This window comes from Chiloscyllium plagiosum, unplaced genomic scaffold (genome assembly GCF_037043375.1).
Source record: "Chiloscyllium plagiosum isolate Xiang-an unplaced genomic scaffold, Cpla_swu_hap1 HiC_scaffold_49, whole genome shotgun sequence".
NCBI lineage: Eukaryota > Metazoa > Chordata > Chondrichthyes > Orectolobiformes > Hemiscylliidae > Chiloscyllium > Chiloscyllium plagiosum.
The window spans coordinates 12,698,649-12,724,476 of record NW_028270187.1 but is presented as its reverse complement, the minus strand read 5'-3'; positions in this window follow the sequence as shown (position 1 = coordinate 12,724,476).

Here is a 25,828-nt window from a genome sequence, read left to right as displayed (position 1 = left end):
ATTCAAGGAACAGCGACTGCATGCCCTTAATAATTATGTACCTGTCAGGTAGGGAGGAAGTGGTCGAACGAAGGAGCCGTGGTTTACTAAAGAAGTTGAATCGCTTGTCAAAAGGAATAAAGAGGCTTATCTAAAGGTGAGGTGTGAAGGCACAAGTAGGGAGCTTGAGAAAAAAAGTTCGCCAGGAAGGACCTGAAGAGAGAGATAAGAATAGCCAGGAGGGGCCATCAAAAGTCTTTGGCAGGTAGGAACAAGGAAAATCCTAAAGCTTTCTAAAGATATATCAGAAGTAAAAGAATGACGAGAGTAAGATTAGGGGCATTCAAGGACAGTAGTAGGAAGTTGTATGTGGAGCCTGAAGAGATAAGAGAGCCTTTAATTGAAAATTATTCATCAGTAATCATACAGAAAAAAATACAACGTTGTCGAGGAGATCACAGAGATACGTGCTATTTGAATAGAAGGAATTGAGTTCCATACGTAAGAGGTGTTAGCAATTCTGGAAAGTGTGAAAATAGATAAATCCCCTGGGCCGGGATGAATTTATCCTAGGATTCTCTGGGAACATATGGAGAAGACTGCAGAGCCTTTAGATGTGATGTGTATCTTGTTATTGTCTACAGGAAAAGTGCCAGAAGACTGGAGAATAGCAAATGTTTTCCCCTTGTTCAAGAAGGGGAGTAGAGAAGGAAAGGAGTAGGCCATCCACCCCACTCACCTGCAACTCTTTCCAGTTCGAGGCCGTGCATATCCTGAATGCACTTGTCCTATAGAATGTACATATCCCCTACTATGATTAACCATTGGAAAGATATAAAATAGATGCTGCAGTAGTCCCTTTGGTCCATCATTTTGTTACTCATTCGAGTACTCATTCGATATAATTAATGATGCCGGATCCTATAACTCCACAATGGACTCCTGCTCTATCTCTATCCCTGTAGCGTCTATAAATCCTTATTTATTTTCAGTGTTTCAGCTTCCACAACATTACGTCGGAGAGCTCCCCAAGTTCACCAGTCTCTGAGTGCAGACATTTATTCCCATCTCAATACTGAGTGGCCTGCCTGTACATAATACGGTGGTCCCTTGCTTTTGACATTCATGCCAAGGGAATGATTGCCCCTGCTTCCAATCTATCTCGCCCAGTCAGATTGTTTTTTTTACATTTCACTGCGATCCCCACTCATTTTCCTAAACCTCATGGAAAACAGGCTGTGTCGAACCAAACCCTGCTCCTGCAATGAGTCTATCATCTCAGAGATCAGTCTGGTCATCCTGCGTTGCACTGCCTCAATGTCAGGTTTGTTTGTTATTAAATAAGGAATCAATAACTGCCCAAAATGCTGCACAATGTTCGAGATGAGGTCTCACAAAGGCGTTGTACAACTGTGGTAAAACATCCTTACCCCTACACTCAAATCTCCTTGAAATGAAATTCAACACGCCATTTGTCTTCCTAACAGCATTCTGCTCCTGCAACATTGCTTTCAGTGACGAGTGTACAAGAGATCCAGATCATTTTCAATGTTACAGCTATCCACTTAGTGGGCATATATGGCACGGTGGCTCAATGGTTAGTACTGCTGCCTCACAGCGCCAGGAATCCTGGTTCGAGTCACACTTCGGGCGACTGTCTGTATGGCGTTTTGACATTCTCCCCGTGTCTACCTTGGTTTGCTCCGGTTTCCTCCCACAATCCAAACATGTTCAGATTAGATGTATGGTGCGTTAGTCAGGGGTAAAAGTGGGGGAATGGGGCTGGGTGGATTACTCTTCAGGGCTTTGGTGTGGACTTGTTGGGCCTATGGGCCTGCTTCCATACTACAGAGAATCTAATCTAATCATTCCCAGTATTGACTTCTGGCTCCAGAACTCCCCGTCCTGCATGGACCTGGGAGGTTTGCAGAGAAGAAAATAAAATAAAAGGAGCATAAATCTCTTTAAATATCAACATTTTTCCACCAATCCCTTTCCAAATCATAGGATGCCGTTCTGTTAGTCCCACCCAAAGTGCCCAACGTTGCATCTCTCCACAATGCTCTTTATCCACCAAGTATTTGCCAATTAACTCCACATGTGTTCATCACCATGAAGTTGTTTTACATCCTTCTCACCCACTCACAAAACGACATCATTTAATTCTGTCAGCAGCCGCTGGAAATATTGCATTTGAATCCCTTAATCAAATTTTTGCGATGTATTGTGAATAGCTGGGGCAAAAAACGATTCCTGTGACACCCCACGAGCCTTTCACTTCAAACAAAGTTGTTACATTGCTACTCACTCATTCCTGTCAGCTCGACTGTTCGAAAGCCTTTTTTATATATTCTATTATTTCCAATTCCAGAAGATTTGATTTTCCAACGAAGATAGGAACTTCATTAATTCTCTCTCTGAAAATCCAATTGCATTACATTCATTGCTTCTCCACAATGTATCGACCAATCAGATTTTCAAACATTAATGTCCATTTTATAAATCTATGCTGGCTTTGTCTATGCCCATCGTTTTTCGTTCCAATAATTTATCTACAGCCATTTTGTCGTGTATCTGGTGGTATGGTAGCTCACTGGTTAGCACTGCTGCCTCACCACGCCAGGGACCCGGGTTCGATTTCCATCTCGGGTGACTGGAAGGCAATGCAGGTGTTCCCTGCGATCATCACTCTCCAAAATATGTGCACCGTTTTGGATAATGTTGGGGAGATGGCTCAGAGGGGAAGGCACCTGCAGCCAGATTCATGGCATCGTGACTGGCTCTGCTGTCCAGAAGAGCGGGAAAACGACTGGAACGGCTATCGTCATAGTGGAGTTAATTCTAAGGGAGTAGATGGGCGGTTCTGTGGTGGAAAATGAGAATTACAAACGATACGTTGACTCCCAGGTGCACGGGTCAGGGATGTCTCAGATCGGTTGCAGGGCATTCTAAATAGGGAGGGCGAACTGCCAGTGGTCATATTGGATATAGACATCAATTGTACATTTTAGAAAACGCGATGTGGTCCTGAAAGCAGAATTTAGGGAGTTAGGAGCCAAGATAAAACATCGGACCTCAGAGGTAGCAGTCTCAGAATTGTTACCAATGCCACATCGTTGTCAGAGTAGAAATGAAAGAATAGGCAGGATGAATGTGTGGCTTGAGAGACAGTGCCTGAGGAAGGATTCAGATTTTTGAAACAAAGTGACCGGTTCTGGAGAAGGTGGGACTCTTAAAAACTGGATGTTCTGCACTTGGGCTGCACTGGAACCAAAGTCCTTGCACGTGCTTTTGCTAACGCTGTTGGGACTAATTTGACAGGTGGGTGGGAACCAAATGAGGAGGTTCATGGAGAGTAAGGAAGTATTAATTACAGCCTGTAAGGAACTAGATAATGAAGTAAGTGTGACTAAGGGTAAGAGTAGGTAGAGATCTACTGATGAACGTGAAGGTACGGCTGCTCTGAGGTGCATTTGTTATCATGAAGAATTATCGTAAATAAGGAAGATGAACTTAGGGCTTGGGTTAGTTCCTGGTAGTATGATGTTATTTGTATTACAGAAACTTGGTTGAGGGAGGGGTATGATTGGCAACTAAATATCCCAGGATATTGATGCTTCAGACGGGAGAGAAAGAGAGAGAGAGAGGTGAAAGTGTTGAAGGAGTTGCATTACTGGTCAAAGAGGAAACTATGGAAGACTCCAGCAGTGAAGCAATGTGTGCAGAGCTCAGAAACAGGAATGGAGCGGTAACAATGTTAGGGCTGTACTACAGGCCTCCCAACAGCAAGCGTCAGATTGAGGTACAAATATGTGAACAGATTATGGAAAGATGTAGAGCAACACGGTGGTGGTGACAGGCGTTTGTAATTTTCTCGACATTGATTGGGATTTATCTACATGGGCAGAATTTGTAAGAAATATCCAGGACGATTTGCAGCAGTATGTAAATAGTCCAACTTGGGAAGGAGCCCTTGGACCAGGTTTTCGAGAATGAGCCGAGCCAGGAGGTTGAAGATTCAGTAGGGGATTACTTTGGGAATAGTGATCACAACTCCATAAGTTTTAGAATACTCATGGACAAAGAGGAGAGTGGTAAGAAAGGAAGCGTCCTAAACTGGGAAAAACAACTTTAAAAATCACATCACATCAGGCTATATTCCAACAGGTTTATTTGGAAGCACTGAATTTCGGAGCACCGCTCCTTCCTCAGGTGGTTGTGGAGTCGGACCACAAGACTCAAAATGAATAGCAAAGCATTACAGTGTCATACAAGTAAAGTGACATATTTAACAAATCTTGATTGATGTTAAGTCTTCCAACTTTTAGAATAGATTACAGTTTCGATTCATTAATATATAAATTCAGGAAACTCTTTTAACTCTCATTCTCAATATGAGTTAAGGTGAAAAATCTATAAAAATAGTGACATCTCAGCTCAGACAATGCCTTGAAGGTATGAGGTCAGGGTCTGTCTGTATCCCAATGTTCACTCAAACTAGTTCTAATTCCAAAGTGGAATTTAGAACATATTATATGGATTAACTATCTGCATTGACTGCCTAACGGTTGTGTATTTTTGAGCAAAATAGAATGTATCTGTAAACATGATTCCTCAAATGCACATTCACCCAATAGATTCATATGTGTGCGCGTATGTAGGAGACAGAGGGAAAGACAGAGCGAGTGTGTCCATGTGAGTGTGTGCTTGTGCGTGTGTGCTTGTGAGTGCATGTGAGAGTTTGTGTGATTGTGTGTGTGCAAGCATGGTAAAGTGTGTGTGAGAGAGTGTGATGGGTATAAGCCTATGAGAGGGTGTGTGCGTGGGGGTGAATGTGGGGTTGTATGTATACGTTTATGAGAGAGAGCATTTGTATAACAGAGGGTGTGCCTGAATGCGTGATTATGTCAGAGTGTGTGTGCATGCGTGTGTGTCTGTGTGAGAGAGAGAGAGAGAGAGTATTTTGTAGAGGGGCGTCACCTGTGCGACATGAACAAAAGATCCCAGTTGAGGCCATCCTCATGGGTACTGAACGTGGCTATCAGCCATTGCTTGACCACTTTGCGTTGTTGCCTTAACTTATATTGAGAATTTGACTTCAAAGAATTTGGAACGTAAACTTTTCTTGTGCGATTTCTAAATGTGTGTACCCCAGTCCAACACCAGCTCTTGTCCAAATTGGGGAAGGCCAACTGTACTGAAATTTGGCAGGAGCTGGAATGTAACTTTTTGTTGTGTCATTTCTAACTGCGTCTACCCCAGTCCAATACCAGGTTTTCTCCGAATTGAAGGCCAACTAACTAAAATTTTGCAGGAGCTGGGGAATATCGATCAGGAGCAGCTATTTGAAGATAAATACACATTTGACATGTGGGAGGTCTTTAAAGAGAGGTTGATTAGAGTGTAGGAGGGACATGTCACTGTGAATATGAGTGATAGGAATGGCAAGATGAGGGAACTATGATGACGGCTGAAATTGTGAGACTTGTTAAGAGGGAAAATGAAGCAATCATAAGGACAAGGCAATGAAATTAGATGTAGCTTTGGAAGAATATCGGGAAAGTAAGACCTATCTGAAACAAGGGATTCAGAGGGCTAAAAGATGTTATTAAATAACTTTCACAAACTGGGTTAAGGAAAATCCCAAAGCCTTTTATTCATATACAAGGAGAAATATCGTCCCTGGACAAAGGGTTGGCCCACTCAAGGAGAAAATGGGTGAGATCTTAGGAGTATTTTGCGTCAGTATTCACCGAGGAGAGGGACATGACTGATGTGCAAGTTCGGGGTAGATGTTTGATTACTCCAGGTCAAGTCGGCATAAGGAGGGAGGAAGTTTTGGGTATTCTAAAAAGCATCAAGGTGGGCAAGACCCCAGATCCTGATCAATCCCAGGTTATTGAGGGAAGCGAGAGAGGAAATAGCTGGGGCCTTAACAGATATCGTTGCAATATCTTTCAACATGGGTGAGTTCCCGGATGACTGGAGAATTGATTATGTTTTCCACTTATTTAAGAAGGGTAGCAGGGATAATCCAGTTAACTATAGACCTGTGAGACTGACGTCAGTGTTAGGGAGGCGACTAGAGAAGATACTGAGCATCTATTTCAATTTGGGAGAAAATCGGCTTATCAATAATAGGCAACGTGGATTTATGTGTGCAAGTTCAGTTCTTGCCAACTGCTCCACAAAGACCTGATAAAGAAACAGCGCTTCAAAAGCTAGCACATCCAAGTAAACATATTGGACTATAAGCTGATGTTATGTGATTTTTAATTTTGCAATACTAGTAGAAATCTTTGAGGAAAAAATCTTTGACAAAGTTGATTAATGAGGGAAGAACTGTAGATTCATATTCATATACATAGACTACAATAAGGCGTTTGTTCAAGATCCCCATAGGAGGCTGTTGGAGAAATTGATGTCGCATGGGTTCCAGGGTGTACCAGCTGGATGGATAAAGAACTGGCTGTGCAACAGGAGATAGTGTGTATTAGTGCAAGAGAGTTTCTCAAAAGGGAGAATTCTGACCAGTCGTGTTCCACAATAATGCGTACTGGAGCCACTTTTGTTTGTGATATACATAAATGATCTGGAGGAAGGCATAGGTGGTCTGATTAGCAAGTTTGCAGATGACACTATGAGTATTGGAATAGCAAATAATGAAGGGGACTCTCAAAGACTACAGGAGAATACAGATAGAATGGAGAGTTGAGCTGAGAAATGGCAGCTGGAGTTCAATGCGGTCAATTGTGAGTTGAAGCATTTTGGACGATCTAATTCAAGAGAGAACTATACAGTAAATGGGAAAGTCCTGGCGAATACTAATGTACAGAATATACAGATTGATTTGGGTGTTCCGGTTCGTTGTACTCTAACGGTCACAATGCAAGTCAAGGAGAAGGGCTTATGCCCGAAACATCGATTCTCCTGTTCCCTGGATGCTGTCTCACCTGCTGCGCTGTTCCAGCAACACATTTTCAGCTCTGATCTCCAGCATCTGCAGACATCACTTTCTCCACAATGCAAGTCAATAAAGCCGTCAAGAAGGCATCTTGCATGCTTTCCTTCATCGGACGGGAAATTGAGTACAAGAGTTGGCAAATCATGTTACAGTTGTACAAGACTTTGGTTTCACCACATTTGGAATTCCGTGTTGCAGTTCTGGTCGCCACATTACCAAAGGGGAGTGAATGATTTGCAGAGGGTTCAGAGGAGGTTCTCCAGGGTGTTGCCTGGTCTCAGGGTGCTAGCTATGAAGAGGGGTTGAGTATATTCGAATTGTTTTCATTAGAAATAATGAGGTTAAGGGCGGACTTGATTGAGGGAAATAAATCATGAGAGGAATGTCGAGGGTGTAATTGAGTTCCCCACTGTAGGAAGAAGCTTTTACCACGAGTTCAAAGTGAGAAGCAAAAGTATAAAAGAGACATGCGGGGGAAGTTCTTTACACAGAGGGTGGTGAGTTTCTGGAATGCTTTGCCAATGGAGGTGGGAGAAGCGGCCACGATAGCGTTACCTAAGATGTATCTGGGCAGAAACATGAATGGGGAGGGAGCAGAGGCTTACAGGTCCTTTAAAATTTGTGACAGGATTAGATAGATCTACAGCTGGATCAGTGCAGGCTTGGAGGGCTGAAGGGCCTGTTGGTGCACTGAAATTTTCTTTGTTCTTTGTTATTTTCTTTGACTCCGTGGAGTTTTCCCATTTTCTCTGTCTCTGCACGGTTTTTCTCGGCGTGCTTCGGTTTCCACACACAATCCAATGATTTCAGGTTAGGTGAATTGACCACGCTAAATTACCGTTAGTGTTCAGGGTTATGTAGATTGGTGCATTAGTCAGGGATAAATACAAGGAAATGGGTCTGTTTGGATTACGCTTTGGAGGGTCGGTGTCGACCTATTGGGTCGAATGGCCTGTTTCCCCACTGTAGGGATTTTATTCTATGTTTCCCTACTAATCTCAATCTGTTCCTTTTGTTTTGTCACCAGATTTAGGATTCCTAGTATTAGTGGGAAGATTTTCTTTTGTTTTGATTTCATCAGTGAAGACGCAACTAAGCGGTTGATTAATGGTTCTGCCACTTTCCTGTTCTCCAGTCTGCCTTTAGATTGTAAGGAAGCCGCACTTCTATTCTCTTATCATTCCCATTGGCATACTTTCAAGAACTATAATAGTTCACTTTTATAACCCTTGTTAATATACTGTTCAGAAATCCAGCAATTCCTTCCTTAAGCCGCTCAATAATTAACCTTCTGCAGTTGCACAATTGCAAAGCATAGACTCTGTACCGTAAGGCATACAGCAAACTCTACATCACTCCTACTATCCTACATGGGTCGGTAGTTTTAAATGTTATGACACATAAAATGCTCGTCCAAATACCTCTCAGTGTTTGTGAGGTTACCCGTGGAAACTACCATCTCAGGAAGTTCGCTCCAGACTCCAACATCATCATTGTGAATTGCAATCCTCAAATCCTCTCTGAACCTCAAACCGTTCACTTTAAATGCATGCTCCCATGTTCTTGGCCCTTTGTCCAAAAGGAGCATTTGCTGTCTACCCGTCCTGTCCATTCTCTTCGTAATCTCATATTTTGAATCACATTCCCCTCAGCCTTCTCCGCTCTCAAGAAAAGAACTCGAGCTTATCCCACCTCTCTTCATAGCTCATACATCTTATCCCGGGGAACTTCCTGGTGAATCGCCCCTGCACCCCCTCCAATGCAATCACATCCTTACTGAAATGTGGCTACCAGAATTCCATCTTGGCTGAAGCAAAGTGCTGAACAGTTCTTAAAATCTTTGCCGCAATGAATAAAAGCTGTGGCTATTTTTCCGGTGTCATTCTTAACTAGCCTACTAACCTGTCCAGTCACATTCAGAGATCTGTGTAGAAGCACCCTCCGAACATCCTAGTTTGCTACCAATATTGAGTGTTCCTCAGTCTGTTTCATTCTTCGAAAGGGCATTACGTCATGTTTATCAGAGTTAGATTTCATCTGCCTATTTCATCCATATTTTCCTGTAGCATAACACCTGCCTTCTCCCCGTTATCTACTTGGCCAATCTTTGTGTCGAATACAAGATTACTTGTCATATGCCCCCCATTCCCCACTACATTCATATCTACATCATTTACGAATGCCACAAATAATAAGGGCACACAGCACTGATCCTGATGGTACACCACCGGACAGTGGTCTCCCGTCGTAAAGACAGCCTTCTACCACCACCCTCTTTCTCCTGCCACTAAGAGAACGTTTGATGTAAATTTCCAAGTTACCCTTGATACCATGAGATGTAACTATCTTTATCAGTTTCCCATGTGGGGACTTGTCAAAGCCCTTCCTGAAAAATAATATAAACGCCCGCCTCCAAGGCAAATCAATAAACTTCGTTCGGCATGTCCTTTCTCAGATCAAGTAATGCTGACTCTCCTTGATCGAACCTTGCTTGTCTAAACGAATATCGATTTTCGCCTTCCTAATTTTCTCCAAAGGTTCCCTTAATACTGATCTGATACTTACATGTGTTTGCTTCTTGGTCCTTGCAGTATCCTCCCTATAAAGTGGAACCACATTAACGAATCTCTAGTCTCCGGCCACCTCCCCTGTGGCCAGATTTTACATAAACCTTTGTTTCAGTGTCTTTCTGCTCTTGTCTCCCACAGCAGCCTGGGATTCAACTCATCCTGACCTGGGGCTTTGCACAATTTTATGCCAGCCAAAACCATCAGCACCTCCTCATATCTTACATCAGTCAGCTCAAGAGCTTCATAGTCCATCTTCTCGAATTCTCTTACATCCACCTTCTGACAAAAAAGCGCTCATGTGACAATTTATGAATGTTTACCTGCTTCAGGCACGCAGTGTCCCCTTGGTTTCTAACGGACTTAATTGCTCACTAGTTATTCTGATCTGCTTGATAGGCTTGTAGAATATCTTGTAAATAACTTTTACATGTCCCTGTGTTCATCAGTCGTTTAAGTTTCACTCCAATTACCTCTACATCTATGAAATTCTAGAGAATTTACCCTTAACCCCCGGTTTCCCATCAGACAATCTTGCCATCTGAGGAATTAGTCTGGATAATGTTCTTTACACTTCCTAGGTGGTCACTATATATTTTTGTTAGATTGAAACACAAAAGATGCTCACAAAACTTTAAGTACAGTTTCACCAGCACTCTATGCAATCGATGCAGGAGGGATTTACTGCTGTATTCGGATTCCGTTTAAATGAAGCTAAACTTCGCTTTTCTTATAATTTGAATATGTCCCTCCCAATAGCCTTCACTCTAATTTTATTTACGAACTCACTGCGTGAATGTATAAAACTCAACCTGAATATACAACTGCACCAGATCCACTGGTTCTCTGTTGCCTACACCTGCAAGATGCATCTTTAAACAGTTCCAAAAATAATTTGTCAGTTTTGGGGAACTTGTTAGAATCCATTATCAAGGAATTAATTACTGCAGATTTGCAAAGTCCAACCACAATCCATCAGACTCTGTATGGTTTTTTGAAAGATAAATCATGTTGGAAATATTTTCTCGAATTCTTTAAATCTGTGACAGCAAGGTGGAGAGGTCATACATCTGGGTTTCCAAAAGGCATTGAATAATGATTAATGCTTAAAATAAGAGCACACAGGGGTAGGAGTAATTAATTGGCTTGGATAGTAGATTGGTTGATCAACAAAATGCAGTGAAATTCAATAGTTGTGTCATTTTCTTCTTTGATAAATGCTGGATTTCCAACGAGTACTGACCTCACCCCAACTCTTTGCAGTGCATTTTATTACTTGGATGAGGGGCTGGAAAATTATATAGCCAAATTTTCAGTTGACAATAAAATACTTCAAAACGTACAGTGAATGAAGTTAGGTTAGGTGAACAGGCCAAAATTGCACAGCATAATTTCACATGGCGAAATATGGGGTTATCCATGGTGGCTAGAGGGAGATAACTGCATCTTACTATCTCAATGGAGAGAAACATCAGAGTGTTTAGATGCAGAAGGACCTAGCTGTCCTGATACATATCACAGAAAACTCGCATGCAGACACAGCATGTGAGGAGAAATGTAAATTGCTAATTTCTAAAAGGATAGCGTATAAAGTTACGAAATCGAGGCTGCAAATTTGCAAGTACTCCTGCACATCTATCCGCCACGATGAAGACCTCCAAGCCCTCTCTTTCTTCGTTTCACACCCCATCGAGTACCCTTCCAGTAATACCCTCATCTGCCTGAGTGAACTGGCCCTCACTTTTAACAAATTCTCCTTCAAATTCTCCCACTTCCTCCAAACCAAAGGGATAGCTATGGTTACCCAAATGGGCCTCAGCTATGCCTGCCTCTTTTTTCGGGAACTGTCCATCTGCGGCAGCTACACTGGCGCCATCCCCGACCTTTTCCTCCATTACATCAATGATTGTGTCAGCGCTATCTCGTACTCACAACATCAAGTTCACTAACACCTTTCACCTCGACCTCAAATTCACCTGGATCATCTCAGACACCTCCTTCCCGTTTCCTGAAATTCTCCATCTCCATCTCCAGCGACCGACTAACGACGGACATCTATTACAAACCTAGGCGACAAATCCACCCACCCTGCAGCCCTGTAAAAAGGGCATTCCTTATTTCCAATTCCTCTGCCTTCGCCGCATCTGTTCCTAGGATGAGCAATTCCACCACAGAATATACCAGTTGGTCTCCTTTTTCAAAGAACGCGATTTACCATACCCTGTGGTCTATGATACCCTCCAGTGCAATTCCTCCATTTCCCCCACCTCTGTCCTTGAGCCCACCTCTCCCAACGCAGCAATGACAGGACCACGTTCTCGGTACTCACGTTCCCACCCCCCCCCACCCCCCCGCCCCACCAACCTCCATGTACTTTGCATCATCCTCCACCATTTCCACCACCGCCAAACAGACTCTGCCATGAGAGGAATATTTCCCTCTTCATCCCTATCAGTATTCCGAAGAGACCATTCCCTTAAAAGAACGCTCTTAATGTTGGGGAGTCTACAAGTTTTGCAGGCGGGCATTCCACACCCATACAACGTCCTGAGTAAAGAAACTGCCTCTGACATCTGTTCTGTATTTATTGCATTTCAGTTTAAAACGATTTCCCCTATTGCTAGCCATCAGCATTCGCGGAAAAAAAAGGCTCTCATTGTCCACCCTATCCAATCCACTGATCAACTTTTATGCCTCTATCAAGTCACCTCTTAACCTCCTTCTCTCTGACGAAAACAGCCTGAAGTTCCTCAGCCTTTCCTCCAACACTTCCACATCCCTCCTATAATGTGGCGACAGAACAGTAAACAATACTCCCAGGTCCAGCTGCACTAGAGTTTTGTACCAGCTGGAACATGATCTCATGGCTCCGAAACCCAATCCCTCCATCAATAAAGGCTTACACACTGTATGGCTTCTTAACAGATCTGTCAACCTGAGTGGCAACTTTCCTGGGATCTATGTACATAAACTCCGAGATTACTTTGCTTTTCCACACGGCCAAGTATCTTACTTTTAGCTCATTACACTGGAAGGAGTAACTGGGATACAAAGTCACTCACCTCACACTTTTCCACTTTCAACGTCATTTTCCATCTCTTAGCTCAGCTCTTCAGCCTATCTATGTCAGTCTGTGATCCGCAACATCCATCCCACACTGTCCATTGCTCCATCAAATTTAGTGTCATCTGTAAATTTACTAATCTATCCTTCTACGCCCTCTTTCAGGTCTTTTTGTTTAATGACAAACAGCAATGGTCCCAAAACAGATCCTTGCTGTACACCACTAGTAACTGGATGAATTTTTCACATCAACCACCACCCTCTGTCTTCTTACAGCTACACATTTTCTGATCCAAACCACCACATCACATTCAATAGGTATTTTCTCCAATAGCCTACCGCGGGAAATGTTATTAAAGGGTTTAATGAAATCTGTATACACCTTCTTCAATTGCTTTGCTCTCATCCAGATGTTTGGTCACCTTCTCAGGGAACTCAATAAGGTTTGTGTGGCACGACCCTATCCCTCACAAAACCTTGTTTACTCTCTCAAATCAGGTTATTCCTTTCCAGATGATTATAAATCCTATCTCTTATAATCCTTTCCAAAACTTTGCCCACAACAGAAGTAAGGGTCATTGGCCTATAATTATCAGGATTGTCTCTACTTCACTTCTTGAACAAGGGGCCAAAATCTGGTTTCCACCCGTCCTAAAGACATGAACGACATGATGATCACAGCCAAAGGCTTTGCAATCTCTTACCTAGAATTCAAAAGAAACTTCCCAGATATTAGTAAATTGGATCCAAATCTATATATTTGTTAATGAATGCCAAGTCACTGGGAATTCCCATGTGCGTCACTGTTTGGTTTGTCCCAGGATGATGAATTGTCCCAGTCTAACTGGAGTGCTTCTTTGTCTGTGTATGGATCACAGTGATTGCTGGTCATGTCTTTTGGTGGCGAGTTGGTCCTCATGCATCCTGATGGTCTTTTCTTGCCTTTTTGTCCAATGTAATGTTTGTTGCAGTCCTTCCTGTGTATATTGTACATCAAGTTCGTTCTGTCTTTTTAAGGTTGTGTGTCTTTTAACCTAATCAGTATTATCTTCGTGTGGTAGTGCGGTTGTGAGCTACGATGATGCCTGGGTTCCGGAATAGTCTGGTGGTCTTTCAAGCAATGCTGTTGATGTCTAAAAGAGTTATTAGAGTTTCTGGGCGTGTTGTTTCTTCATATTTAGCTATGTTGTGCAGGAATCGAGAGACTGTGCTTATAGTATAACCATTGTCGCTGAATACGTTGTACTGGTGTTTCTCCTCGGCTTGTGGTCGGTACGGGATTGCTGCAGTGTGTCACAGCTATTTTAACTAGTGTCATGTTGCTGTTCCGTTTGTGAGTGTTGCGATAGTTGCTTCTGTAGTTGAGTATTGTGGTCTGTGTGTGCCATTCCTTCAAACATTTGCCTGCAGTTCTCCATTTTCTTAGTGTGACGTACAGGAAGGAGAGCCGGTTATTGTGCCCTCCCTCTGCGGTGAAACTTACACTTGAGAGGATATCGTTTGTTTGTTTATGAGTTTCCTCTAATTTGTCGAGTTTCATGATGACAAAAGTCGCAGACCCAACGTTTAGGGTGGATCATGGAAAGGGATGTTATTTCTAATCTCTACACAACGGCTGCTGACAAAGTGCCTCATTCTGGTGATCCTATGGGCCTCCTGTTCAGATTAAACGTCCTGGATGGTTAATATTCCGAGAGTGCAACACAACCTCCAGCAAAAACATTCCCCAGCACTTCCTCTAACGTTTCAAAACCAGGATTTATGCAGAAGCCCCTCAAATGCAGGTTACGCCTTGTCCTTTACAATAGCATTTGAGGGGCTTCCTCGTGTTACGGACTGCACGATCAGCTAAGAGGTACAAACAAAGGTGTTCAGTGGGCAGGCACAGATCATGCTTCAAAGATGTGCGTCAAAGCTGCTGAAAAACCCTGTTCAATATAGAGCCCCACAAGGGACGAGACTGGGAAGTGAATAAACCCGACACACATCATTTCATTTTTGCTGATTTTCACAATGTTAGCACTCGATACACTAGAGAGCCAAAAACCAAGGCCAGGGAAAGGCACAGAGGGAAGTTTCACATTTAAGATAGAAACAGACATTTGATGAACTGAGAACATGTTGTGGAAACATGAGGGATAGAAAATTCACGAGTCTGACTAATTCGAGGGGTGAGATTGTGGGGTGTCCATATCACAAAAATGAGAACATCGAATAAAGACATTGCTAGGTCAGTTAAAGTGGCTCAAAGAGAAAGAACAACGAACGATTCAGCACAGGAACAAACCTTTTGGTGCTCCAAACCTGTGCCGACACACTTTGCCTATTCTTACTAAAACTTTCTTACCGGTTCTGTATCACTCTATTCCATTCGTATGCATGCATTCATCCAAGTGTTTCTTGAATGCTGCTATTGTGCCTGCTTCCACCGCCTACTGAAACTGCATCTCCCAGGCATCCACCACTCTTTGTGTGAAAAAGCTGTCCCGCATGTCTTTTTTGAAACTACCATTCCCACCCTGTCTCGACCCCACCACCATCCTGCAGCTTGGATCTGTGTCCCCTAGAAATTCATCCCTCCACCCTGGGTAAAAACTTTTTACTTTTAACTCTGCCCATACCATCCATAATTGTTTTAAACGCCTATCAGGCTGCCTCTCAACCTCCTGCTTTCCAGTGAAAACTAACCTGAACTAGACAAACTTTTTAATTACCGAAGCACACCCCCAAACTAGGCAACATTCTGGTAAACATTTCCTGTACCGTCTCCAAAGCATCCATAACTTCCTTATGATGCAGTGACCTGCAGTGTATGCAATATTCCAAGTGTGACTGAAATAAGTTCTAAAGCTGCATCGTAACTTGTCGATCTTGGTGCTCAATGCCGCTTCCAATGCAGGCAAGCATGCCTTTTGCGTTTCTTACCACCTTACCTTCCTGCACTGCCACGGGCAGTGGTTTGTGGACCTGCATACCCGAATCCCTCTGCATGTCACCAAAGCGTGATGCACTTCCGGATTCTGCCATTTACTGCATAATTTCCAAAGATAATTGAACTTCCAAAATGCATCAACTCACTTTTACCTGGATTAAAGCCCATTTGCTAATTTCCTGCCGAGGCGTCCAACTGCTTTATCCTCTGATAATTCCCCAAATTATCCATAACTCCACCAAATTTTGGATCATCTGCAAACTTCCAAAGTACACCCACCACGTTTTCCTCCAAAAGATATTTGTATTGATTATGAATAGAGGTCTCATAACTGATTCCTGTGGAACACCACTAGGCATAACGCTCCATTACGAAAAACATCCTACCTTATGTCTTCTATGATTAAGTAATTATGTATCCATCTTGCCAGCTCACCAGATACCATGAAACCTTTCCTTTTGTGCCAGTTTGCCATGCTGGACCGTGTCAAACGTTTTACTGAAGTCCATGTAGACCACATCAACGACGTCCCCCTCATCAATCATCGTTGCCTCCTCCACAAAAGACTCGATCAAGTTAATGACGCACGACCTTCCCCACGCAAAACTCTGTTGTCTATCCCTAATATGTCCATTTGCTTCGAAATTCGCGCAGATCGAGCCTTGAGAGTCTTTTCCAATAATTTACCTACCACTGACATAAGGCTCACAAGCCCTTTATTTCCTGGATTATCCATTCCCCCCATCTTAAACAATAGGACAGGATTGGCTATTCTCCTTTGGGACCTCATTTGTGGCTAAAAACGGTAAAAATAAGTTTGTCAATGTTCCAGCAATTTGTTCCCTTGCCTCCATTAAAAGTTTAGGATACATCTCATCAGGATCTGGGAGTTAACTAAGTTGATACTTTTTTTGTAACACACACAAGATACCTTGGTCTTTAATATCAACATGGCTTAGAAATGCGAAGCTGCCTTCCCTCTGATCATCCTCCACCAGTTATTTCTCTTTGGTCAATACTGACAAGAATATTTACTTAGGACATCACCTACCTCTACGCATAGATTGCTTGTTTTTTACTTAAGTGGGCCAATCCTTTCCTGGTGATCGCTTAGTTTTCATATATGTGTAGAAAGCTTTTGGGGTCTCCTTAATCCTGATTGCTCACGACTTTTCATGACCCCTTTTAGCTCTTCTACGTCCTTGTTTAAACTTTTTACTACTTTCCTTAAATAAAAAGCTTGTTAAATATAATTCTGAATCTGCCTCACAGAACCAAACCACATCACATCAGCTGGGCCAAGATTACAGCGCAGCATGGAGAACTGTGCAGAGTATGCAAGTGTACTGCTCAGGAAACTGGACTGTTTGCCAATTATGGAGTGCAAGGCACACCCTTGCCTGTATACTGATGCCATGATTGCAATAGGTGATTTCTTTGCACGGAGATTTGTGCAGCTTATCTTGTGTGAGACAGTGAATGCAGCTCCCATTAATTTATATCTCTATAACTTTATTGCAACCGCACAAGATAAGTGTGTGTGTGTGTGTGTGTATGATTTCCAAGCTGGCACACATGGAAGCAATCATTTGAAACATGAACAACTCGTAAGGATTTGTGAGATCGACAGAGAGAGAGACTGACGGACGTTTCATGGACAGATGTGTTGGTGTGCTTGAGAATTTTAAAATAAAAGCATTGCCAGAACAAATATCAACTTAGATCAGTGCGCACAGGAATGATGTGTAGAAGGGATTTTCACATGAGTTCGGATACAAACCATGGATTATCGACTCAGATTTGCTTTTGCAGGTTTGACCCTGGAACTCTCATCAGCAGATTATTGGCATCATTAGATTGCATTTCATAGCGGAAGGTTCAAATAGCAAATGGGATGAGCCAGTGATGTATGTGCTGGAGGTATTAGCAGTTAAAATTAAGAATGGTCAGGGTTTAAGCTCATGGACAAAGGAATCACCACAGTTATGACTCATCTGGTTTAGTCTCAAAGATATTGGCCAGCGAAGGGACAGAGTCAGAGTAAGGAAATAGGGTTTGTAACCAAAGCAGAAGACCTTAATGGTCCAATCATTTGAATAGAAAAAGCAGTGATACAATTAATCGTGACTCACAGCTGAAATTGAGTAGGTCAGTGAAGAGACCCACGAGGAACACTGCCAGAAACAAAGAGAGTGAATGAAGAAGATCACTGAATCAATTAACAGTTCGTTATAGAGTAAATGTCTGGAGTCAGATTCTTAACAGGAACCATAGCAGTGGCAGCTAGTGCAGAGTAAATTATTGACTTTGCTTAATTGCTGCTTCTAATCTTAAGGGCCCTGTCATTAAATCCTTTCATAATCGAGTCACAGAGTCATAGAGATGTACAGCGTGGAAACAGACCCTTCGGTCCAACCCGTCCATGCCTACCAGATATCCCAACTCAATCTCGTCCCACCTGCCATCACCCGGCCCATATCCCTCCAAACCCTTCCGATTCACAAATCCATCCAAATGTCTCTGAAATGTTGAAATTGTATAAGCCTCCACCACTTCCTGAGGCAGCTCATTCCACACACGTACCACCTTCTGCGTGAAAAAGTTGCCCCTTAGGCCTCTTTTATATCTTTCCCCACTCACTCAAAACCTATGCCATCTAGTTCTGGACTCCCCAACACCAGGGAAAAGACTTTGCCTATTTATTCTATCCATGCCCTTCATAACTTTGTAAACCTCTATAAGGTCACCCCTCAGCCTCCGACGCTCCAGGGAAAACAGCCCCAGCCTGTTCATCCTCTCCCTGTAGCTCAGATTCTCCAACCCTGGCAACATCCTTGTAAATCATTTCTGAACAATTTCAAGTTTCACAACATCTTTCCGATAGGAAGGAGACCAGAATTGCACGCAATATTCCAACAGTGGCCATACCAATGTCCTGTACAGCCGCAACGTGACCTCCCAACCCCTGTACTCAATACTCTGGCCAATAAAGGAAAGCATACCAAATGCCTTCTTCACTCTGCTATCTACCTGCGACTCTAATTTTAAGGAGCTATGAACCTGCACTCCGAGGTCTCTTTGTTCAGTAACACTCCCTGGGATCTTACCAATAAATGTATAAGACCTGCAACAAGTTGTTTTCCCAAAATGCAGCACCTCGCATTTATCTGAATTAAACTCCATCTGCCAAGTCTCAGCCCATTGGCCCATCTGGTCAAGATCCTGTTGTAATCTGAGGTAACCCGCTTCGCTGTCCACTACACCTCCAATTTTGATGTCATCTGCAAACTTACTAACTGTACCTCTTATGAGCGCATCCAAATCATTTATGTAAATGACAAAAAAGTAGAGTACCCAGCACTGATCATTGTGGCACTCCACTGGTCACAGGCCTCCAGTCTGAAAAACAACCCTCCACTACCACCCTCTGTCTTCTACCTTTGAGCTAGTTCTGTATCCAAATAGCTAGTTCTCTCTGCATTCCACGAGATCTAACCTTGCTAATCAGTCTCCCATGGGGAACCTTGTCGAACGCTTTACTGAAGTCCATATAGATCCCATCTACTGCTCTGCCCTCTGCAAACTTCTTTGTTACTTCATCAAAAACTCCATCAAGTTTGTGAGACATGATTTCCCACGCGCAAAGCCATGTTGACTATCCCTCATCAGTCCTTCCCTTTCCAAGTGCATGTGCATCCTGTGCCTCACGATTCCCTCCAACAACTTGTCCACCACCGAGGTCACGCTCACTGATCTATAGTGACACCACGTTTGCCAACCTCCAGTCTTCTGGCACCTCACCTGTAACTATCAATGATACAAATATTTGAGCAAGAGGCCCAGCAATCACTTCTCTGGCTTCCCACAGAGTTCTCGGGTTCACCTGATCAGGTCCTGGGGATTTATCCACCTTTAACCGTTTCAAGACATCCAGCACTTCCTCCTCTGTAATCTGGAAATTTTGCAAGATGTCATCATCTATTTCCCTAAGTCTTTATCTACCATATCCTTTTCCACAGTAAATACTTATGCAAAATATTCATTTAGTATCTCCCCCAATCTTGAGACATCATTCAGAGGATTGAGACTGTTGAACATGAACAGAGGGAAGCAGTTCTGTCCCAATGCGCCTGTTGCAGATGGTTAGGAGAAGGCCTTCCAGTCCCCTCTAGCCTGTACCAACTTGAAAAAGGTACAAAATTGAAATGTTATCGCATTATGCAAAGGGAATCATTCAAAGCATAAAGAAGTGTCCCTGCAGCTTTCCGAGGTCTTACTGAGAGGTCGCTTGAAGTACATTGTGTTGTTTGTATTCCCTCACTGAGAAGGGAGGAAACTCCATCAGATGCAATTTACCTGCTGCTCATTATCCACAGTTTGTTGTGCTTTTAATATCTCGTCTTGTTACAGAGGGAGAGGAGTCCAGCATTCAGCCATTCACGCGTGTTACAAAGGAACAAGAAGTGGGCATTCAGCTTCGCAACTCTGTCTTGCGAAAGCACAGCCAGTCAGCTTGATTGCTGAATTACAGAGAGAGAGAGAAAAAAAAAACATAAATTGATTGTTCAGATTTTAAGCATGTTTTATAGAAACAGCAGAAAGGCTTTCAATCAATAGAAGCTGTACGGTGTGTGAAGAGACCAATCAGTCCCACAATTCGATTGCTGCAGAGTAGCTGGAGACCACCTAGCTATTCGAGTCTGTTACCCAGCCGCAGGAGGAGGACATAAAATCTCAAAAACCTGGTGCACAGGGACAGGGGACGGTTATGCGCCTGTTCGACACTGGTCAACAGGAAAATCTGGAGGCCTCTCCGCTAATATAGTACACTAACACAGAAGGAGGATTGGCTTGTTACAGACAGAAATATAAAGTAATCCTCGTTACATTTTACAGAGAATCCCCTCTCTGCTGCCTCTGCTCCATTTGTTGGTAATGTTACACACCCAGATGATGTCACAACAGTCAATCTGACTCAGCCAGATTGGGTCACCAAAACCTGTGTTTTCCTAAAGAGCCACAGCAGCATAAAACACAACCTCCAGGAAGCCTTGCATCGCATTTTCGCTAATGTTCCAAAACAAGAATGAAGTCAAGCACCACTCGACTCCAGGTTAGTAGCTATTCTAAATCATTAACAGTCGAGGAGATTCCTCATGTTACTGAATGTGATCAGCAGACAGAGACTAACAAAGATGTTCAGTGGGCGGGCACAGAACTATTTACAAAGAAATACTTCAAAGCTGTTGAGACCCCCTGTCCAACACGAAGCAGCACACAGGACACCAAGATGAAGGAAATCGCAAGCCATACTTTTAAAAAAATGTTTATGAGCTTATCCCGGTGATCCAGGGTGAGCAACATCAAAAGCCAGTGGAAGGTAGGGACAAATTATTCATGTTAAATCTGGTCAATTAACAATAGGCAACACGTTACAGAAATATGGGAAAACCTAGAGGGAAGGGAACATCCAAAGGTGTCACATTCTGGAGGTTCCAATCACAACAATGAGAACATAAAATAAAGACATTCCCATATCAGCTGAAATAATTAATTACCTCACATTCTCAATCCACCTCACAGAGTCGGCCCAAATATCATAAACCCATAGATCTGTGCAACAAAGAGCACTCTGTACACTAGGCTAGTGTCCTGCTCAATAAATTCCAGCAATCAGTCCAGAATGGAACACTGCGCAGACCACGTCAGTACATTAATCTATAAACTGAGATGACGTAGCTGTCCAACACGGGCCAGTGCATCAGTCTGCAAACGTAGTGTAAACCCAGGCGAGATATCTATCCACCACGGAGACCTGCACTGTGAACAGCGTTGAATTTATCTGCAAACCTGCTGAAATTAGCCTCTCCTGTAGAGCCGTGTAGATCACAACGGTACATTGCTCGGTTACAATGTATGAGATCGTTGCCCAGCGTGGGGAAACTTGCAGCCCATGCTGTAAGTGACAGGATGTGCAGCTCCAATCCATTTACAGCTCCATAACGTAATTGTGCGCTGTCAAGGGATGTTGGGGATGTGTGAATCACTGATCGAGAGAGATGTGAGGAGATCAATATTAATAACAACAAGGGATGGGGTGTGTAGCAGATACAGACTAAGGGTAGGATAGAGACAAAATATAATGGAAAGATGTGCTCACAGAATTACGAATGCTGAAATAAACAAGTTTCTTCAGCATCTTCGAACATTGGTCAACATTTCCAGGAATGGTGGGTGAATGGGTTATTGGCGAGATTTCATGATGGAGTGTATTGGATGAGCATTTGTTCTACATGAATACTTTGCCTCAGTGTTATTTTCATTGATTATGAGAGAGGAATCATTTATACGAGGCCGAGCTAGCTTTTGGCGCTATCTTATTCAACTTACCTCATTAACTACCAACTCCACCCCATGACATCCCTGTATTCAATGCCAGCCCGATTCTCCCATCTATCGTGGCTGGTGATATTCACCATCGACCAGATATCCCTAGGTTTTCCATAATCCCTGGCACAGGTGCCATCCTTCAGAAGCCAATGGGTATATATCTCTGGGACATACGCACCAAACAACCTCACCGCCCTGTGTTCGACTACTTCATGTTCCCCCTCCCTTTCCCCCACTGACATGTTACTCCTCGGCCTCCTTCACCTTCAAATCCAAGCCACCTGGCGACTGGAGAGAGAACGCCTCATCTTCCACTTTTGGACCCTGCAACCACAAGGCATGTATGTCGACTTCACCATTTTCCTCATCTCCCCTCCGCCTACCTCATCCCAGATCCAACCCTCCAATTCGGCATTACTCTTTTGAATTGTCCGAGGTGTCCATTCTCCTTCCTACATATCCGCTCCCTTCCAAGCTATCATTATCACGCCCACCGAAATCTACGTATTGTCTTCCTAGCCACCTTCCCCAAAACCACTTGCTCCTATTTATCTCCCAGTCTTCTTTGCACACCCCACAACCAGCTATTTATTCCTGATGAAGGGTCTGTGCCCTGAACATCGAATTTCCTGTTCCTCGGATGCTGCCTGATAATCTCGGTTTTTCCAGTGCCATACTTATCGAAGATGGATTATGAGCACTCTCTCCCACCCAGAGAGAGCATAAAGATATCTGGATTTATGATATTTGGGCCGACTCTGTCGGGAGCTGCTTTGTACAACTTTCCACGAGCATAGCACGTAACAGGCAGTTAGACCACGATTCGTTGATTGGGGCACTGAGATCCTGATAGATTGACTAATGCGGAATAGTAGCCACACCTCCAGAACTGAGCTCACCACCCAGCACATTGTGGTATCTGCATTCTGAAAAAAATGTCCAGGAATACAGGGCAAGCATCAATAGCCTTCCCCATTTTGCCAGGATAAGTGTCCCTGTATCCTCTCTGCTCCCTCACACTCACTGTATATCTGTTATAGCACGCAGCCCCGAACAAGGCTCATGTTTCAACACTCTCATTACTGCATGTATCACCTGCCCTCTCTCTCTGTCTCGCCTCCACGATTTTTATGCACTGAAAACTATGCATGGATGAAACACTCTCGACTGATCCAATCCGAACACCTCACTACTTTCCCCTACATAGCACGACCAGCTCAAATAGCAGGGCCACCAGCGCAACCATCACTTACTCCCTCTCTTGCTATCATTTCAGGGGAAACAGCCTGTAATAGGATAGAAAGGACCAAGCCGGGTGGAGTGCCTGTCATTTTTCGTTAACATACCCCCTACTTCTACACGAGTTGGGCTGAAGTGCCTATTTCCACACCTTAGGGAATCTAATTCAATTAATTACCCCTCGTGCCTTTTTGACATCTTTACTCCTGTAACCTTAAAATAATCCCCTAATCTTGAGATCCCCCATCTGAGGGAAAAAGAACCTGCCATTCACGTTACCTATAACCATCATGATTTAAAACAAACTCTACAACATCAGCCCTCAACCTCCAGGGCTGCAGTGAAAAACGTCCACGCACATTCAGCCTCTACTTAAAGCTCAAAGAATTCGTTCCCATCAACATCCTGTCATATCTCTTCTGAACTCTCTCCAGCTTAATAATATTCTTCCAATAACTACCAGAACTGGACACAATATTCCAGAAGATGCCTCAACAACGTTCTGTAAAATCTCAATATGACGTCCAAAATTCTAATATCAAGGCTCTGAACAATGAAGGCAGCATATTAAACGATATCTTAATCACCCTGTCTACATGTGAAACAAACTTCAATGACTTATACCTGACGGCCGAGCCTCTGCTCTCCAACACAAGGAAAGCCCTACTTTCAATTGTGTAAGCTCTGACCTGACTTGTTTGACCAAAACACTTCTCACATTTATCCAAATTAAACTCCATCTGCCATATTTCAGCGCAGTTACTGATATTCCTACACCCCACACTACCTTTTCCTTTTGGAAGACCCTCTTCCTTCCAGGAAACCTACAAACTCTGGCCTTGATTTTCACAGACACCCTGAGCCTTTAACAGGCAGGAGGTGTTGGTGTTGGATTGTAGACCCAGCCAGCGGTGAGGAGAAGTTGGAATATAATTAGCTGACTGGCATCATTGAATGTTTTCTAGAAGAGGGCAGTGATACGTTGGAGGTGCGAAATAGTGATATGCAATCCAGCCTGTTGGGGCTGGAAGACATGCTCTCTCATCGCCTCTGGTGTTCTGGAATAATATCTATTTGTGACCTTTAATAGAGCAAAGTGTGACTGAACGATTTCTTTCCCTAATATTGCAGTCTCGAGATAATAGCCATTTAAATGGAAATCATAGCCAATGAATTAAAGATGTTAATAGTTAATCTCAATAGCAGAGAACATGCAATCAACATCCTATACTAGAGGCAAATACCTTGCATTTGTTGTACAATGAAAAATATTTTCTGTGTGTTCAGTAAAGTTAAGCAGAATTTTTAAAATCCACACAGAGCTTAAAGCTCGCACTTGAAATGTGATTCAAAATATGTCCGTGGTTTAGGGTTTTATTTCGTGGGCAGCACTCATACATCTGAGCCAAAGTTCTGGATGCGATTCCAATTCGTGATCCTGTGTTACTATTCCTAGGTCTGGGCCAGAAGTCCGAGGTTCATGTCAGAACAGGTTGGCAAACAAGCACACAGGAGAGTAATATTGCAGCTTCAGGGACTATTGCAGTATGATGGTAGTATCTATACCTCTGGCCCAAAGATCTACACTCAAATCCCACAAAGGTGTTTCATAATATTTCTGATAAAGTTGTATAAAATTATTTTAGAGTTATGAATTGATTGAGAAGGAAGAGGCATCAGTATTGAATTTCATAATTCAGGATGACTAAAACATCGTCATTAATGTTGATTGGAGTAAAATTTACAACTTATGAACATTTGTAAAATCATGAGGGTCGTGGAAAGTAATGATCTTTTCCCCAGTGTAGGGGATTTCAAGATTAAAAGGCAAAGGGTTAAGGAGAGTGGGGAAAGAATCAATGGAGAGCGTGATGCGTGTATGAAATTAACTGCCCGAGTAAGTGGTGGAGGCTGGTACAATTCCAACATTTAAACAACATCTGGATGGATAGAGGAATATGAAGGGTTCAGAAGGATATGCCAAATGCTGGCAAACGACACTAGGTTATTCAGATATTCGGATATCTGTTGAGCCATGGACGAGCTGAACTGAAGGGTATGTTTCCATGTTGTATATCTTTATGATTAATTGATCCATTTGATCAAGACCTCTTTGTAATCATGGATAACAATCTTGGTGTCATTTGCAAACTTCTTAATATTGCCTTCTATAATTCTAATCTAAATCATTTATTATAAATGACAAACAAAAGTGGATTCAGCACTGATCCCCGTGGAATACCGCTGGTCACAGGCCTCCAGTCTGAAAAATAAACAACTACCCACCACAATCCTGTCTGCTGCTATTGAGCAGGAACACACACGCACACAGACGTGCTCGCATAAAGATATACAGAGAGCACAGGTACAATCGTCTCTTTAAGATAGAGATATGAATGCTTTGACTAATACAGGGATCAAGGGTTATGGTGAGAAGGCAAGATAATTATTTTGAGAAACATGTCAGGCACCATCAAACAGCAGAGCAGACTCGATGGCCCAATTTTTATGCTCTATGATCTTCAGGTATCAGAAAATAACTGCCAAAGAGAGCAGTGAAGGCTGTGTTTGATAATATTTTATTGAACAGAGTAGTGGGAAAGTGAGATAGGTTTGAGGGGTTAAATTGCCTACATCTGTTCCAACTTTGTTGTACCCTTACTTCTTAAATGAAGATATGACTTGCTGTGAGCT